At 46.7% G+C, this 3,882-nt stretch overlaps 1 protein-coding gene across 1 annotated transcript in view; it reads right to left on the bottom strand.

Moving 5' to 3' along the window:
* Naa25 (N(alpha)-acetyltransferase 25, NatB auxiliary subunit) overlaps positions 1-3,882 on the bottom strand; it is a 49,546-nt gene that overhangs the window by 44,894 nt on the left and 770 nt on the right. The window lies entirely within an intron of this gene.

Raw genomic sequence — 3,882 nt, 5'->3', positions numbered from 1 at the left:
TTTTGGTTTTTCGAGACAGGGTTTCTCTGTATAGCCCTGGCTGTCCTGGAACTCACTCTGTAGACCAGGCTGGCCTCGAACTCAGAAATCCGCCTGCTTCTGCCTCCCAATTGCCTGGATTAAAGGCGTACGCCACCACGCCCAGCCCCTGTTAACTCTTGGGGTTAACAGGTCTCTCATTATCAGGATTCTATTATCCTCTATTCCATGTAAAACTTTTTCCAACAATTGTTTTCTATTCCCCTGCCCCCAGTGCTGAAGACTGACCTGTGGCATACACACACTGGAGAGACACAATCATGGCTTTGGGGGTGTTTACTGGCTTTGGGGTGTTTATATTCTCACTAGAGAAAAAAAGATGTTGGGTTGTGTTCTGTTTTGTACCCTTCCCCCAGCTTTGTAGCCCTGGCTACACAGTAGTCCTGTATGTAGTTCCAGTAGTCCTGAAGGTCGCTCTGTAGACCAGGCTGGCCTTGAACTCATAAAGACCTCCCTGTCTCTCTGCCTCCAAGTACTGGGACTAAAGGCATGCAACAGCACTGCCCAGCGAAGAAAGGATACCAAGTGAAATTTCCACAGAAAGCCAAACGGGCTGGCATAGTAGCTCAGGAGTAACGTGTTGGTCATGCAGACAGTTGACAGCTGAGTTTGAACCCAGAACCAACTGCAAAGGATGACACAGCAGCACATGTGTGTCCCAGTGCTGGGGAGGCAGAGACAGGCCAGTCACTGGGAGTCCAACAGTCTAGGCTACCTAGCAAGTGCTAGGCCAAAGAGACCCAGAGTCAAACAAACAAGGTAGAAGGTGCCTCAGGAATGACACCCAAAGTTGACCTCTGGCCTTTACATGTGCACACACGCACACTTGCACACACGCAAACACTCCACACAGTCATCATCACCATAATACCTCATCACTTCTAATATTCACAGTTAACACTGCCCAACAAAAGACTCAAAATAAATAATTACCCTTGACTGAAGACCTTTCTAGTGTTTACTAATGAGCTACAGTAGAATAACTACCTGTCCTGTGGTTTGACTAGACACCCAAGGGAAACATCCTAACTCATCAATGAAGTGACTGTCACTGGAGAGTCTGCTGTAACTGTGCTACATCTGGTCCTATCTAAGACAAGACTGCAATGCAAAACAGATTAGAACAAAGGATTTTGTATGTGCATGCGTGTGTTCACAGGTTGGTGCTGTGTGTATGAAAGTCAGAGGACAACTTCCCAGAGAAGGTTCTCTCCTAACAACATGTAGGTTCCCAGGATGAATCTCAGATGATAGGGAGTGGCAGCCCATGCCTTTGTGCACTGAGCCATCTTACAGCCCCAACATAGGCAATAACAGCAGGAAAAAAGCACCGGGCTCCCCAACTCAAACAAAGGTGTCAACTGGTGAGAACTGGCAAGAGGTTATCTCAAAAAGGCAGGAGGGTGGCTCATGGCACTAGCCTCTAATCCCAGCCCTGACAGACAGAGACAGGAGGCTCTTGAGCTTGAGACCAGCAGGAGCAACTTAGGTAGCTGCAAGCCAGACTGGACTACAGAAGTCTGTTTTCAACCCCAACCCTACAACTCACTCCTTACAGCCTGAGCCCATGGATCTGTCCAGCCTTCAGTTCCCACAGTGACTAGCTCTCAGCACTGAACACTCAACTCCAAGCTGATGAGCTTGCTCATGGGTCAGCTAGTGCTGTCTGGATTTAAGGATAACCCGTTGTTTGGAGCATCGATGTGTTTGAACACAATTCAGGAGCTCTAAGGACGAAGCCTGTAGCAGGGCCTGCCCACTTAATGTTAGTCCCCAAGAAGTCCTCTACTCTCTCTACTAGCTGTAACAAAAGCCACATAATTCAGATTTCACTTGGAGAATATGACCTGTCGCTTCTGATTAATAACTATATCCTGATGTTTGGCAATGTGAAATGGTACTTTTTATTGAACAATTCAAACCATAACTGAATATAATAAGCCCAACAACGTTCTCCTTGGTCTTCGAGAACAATGTTATAAATCTAATTATTCTTAAAAAGGGTTTAGTCTTTTTATAAAAGACTTTTCAGAAAAAGGAGAAGTCAACATTCCTTTCTGTGTAAGGATGTGATTCACAAACCATGCACCCTTAACTTAGGTTTTACTTTCTGTTCCCCAGAAGCAGAACAGTCGAACGTCAGAGACAAGCCTGGTTCACACGGGCACTGCAAAGGCAGGATGTGCAGCAATGGGGGAATCTGAGTCGTCTTTCTGCTAGCCCTCACCCCTGCAATCTTCGAAGAATCGACGTGACGCAATTTCTAGCACAGTGGTTAAGACAGTGAGCCTGGAGTTCAAGTCCCAAGTCCAGGATGTATCTGAGCTAGATAAATCACTTAAGAGCAATAGGATTCCTGCTCCAACTGTCTAAGGGGTGTGTGTGTGTGTGTGTGTGTGTGTGTGTTTTGAAAGCTCAAGGGCACTGACTGGATTAAGTATTCTGAACTCATTACAATTCTCCACACAGCACACAGGGCCATTACTGCTAGAATCAAGTAATGGGAAGGTAAGCCATCACATAACATAGCACCTAAGGGCTATAGAGATGGCTCATCAGGTGAGGGTACTTACTACCATTCCTGATAACGTTTACGATAGCCCAGGACCTTTATGATAGGGAAGAACCAACTCCCTCTTGCATGGTGTCCTCTGAACTCCACAGGCTCACAATACCGTTCATGTGACCACACCCACCACACACGCCCAAAAAACATTTCTTGAACAAATGTAATAAAAAAAAAGTCATCTCACACACACATATGAAAGTATGATTGCTGGGCATAGGGCCACGGGACTGTAACCCCAACAGCTGGGCGGCAGAGGCCGGGGGCCGAAAGCTTGAGTCCAGCCGCTCTACCTAAAGAAGCAGGACCTGGTACTTAAAAAAAGAAAAGAGCGCCGGGCGTGGTGGCACACGCCCTTAATCCCAGCACTCGGGAGGCTGAGGCAGGCGGATTTCTGAGTTCGAGGCCAGCCTGGTCTACAGAGTGAGTTCCAGGACAGCCAGGGCTACACAGAGAAACCCTGTCTAAAGAAAGAAAGGAAGGAAGGAAGGAAGGAAGGAAGGAAGGAAGGAAGGAAGGAAGGAAGGAAGGAGCAAGCATCTAGGCTTGGTGGCACCTTTAAACCCAGCACTCAGAAGGCAAAAAAGCAGGTGATTTCTATTAATTCCAATGCAGTCAAGGGCTACATAGAGAGGTCCTGTTCCAGACCCAGCACCCACACCCTGGCTTAACAATCGTCTGTAACTGCAGTTCCAGGGCATCCTGATGCCCCTCTTCAGGCACCAGGAATGCACATGGGTGCACAGACATCAAATTGGCAAAAACCCACATATGTACCAATTTGCAAAAGACGCAAGCACTCACTCTGCCAAGGGGTTGGGGAACCCCTAAAAAAACGAAAGAGGCCAAAACCCATAACCACACTGAAAACGTGAGGTCTGCTGTAGCATAAAGGCACTGACCTTGTTAAAGCTTCCTTCCTCATTACCTCAGACAAGAAGACCATACAACCATCAAGAGGCGAGCGAGACATCGCAAAAATAAAGAAATAAATAAAACGGGGCACCACTTCCAATAACAGAACACCTCAACCACTGCAAAGTGTTTTCTCTCTGACTCAGTTTGGTGATTCTTTTTATTCTACTACGCTGGGAAGATGACGATAAAGACACATCTTAAAAGCCTGCGGGGGGGGGGGGTTGGGATGCGCGCCGTGGAGAGGGATCCACTCAAGCCTAAGTACGAGGGAGAATAAACCTCAGACACGGTGCTGAAAGGGAAAAACAAAACAAAACAAAACAAAAAAAAAAAAAAACAAAAAAAAAAAAAAAAAAAAA

This window comes from Mus pahari, chromosome 23, assembly GCF_900095145.1.
Source record: "Mus pahari chromosome 23, PAHARI_EIJ_v1.1, whole genome shotgun sequence".
Classification (NCBI taxonomy): domain Eukaryota; kingdom Metazoa; phylum Chordata; class Mammalia; order Rodentia; family Muridae; genus Mus; species Mus pahari.
This window is presented reverse-complemented; position numbering and strand designations above follow the sequence as displayed.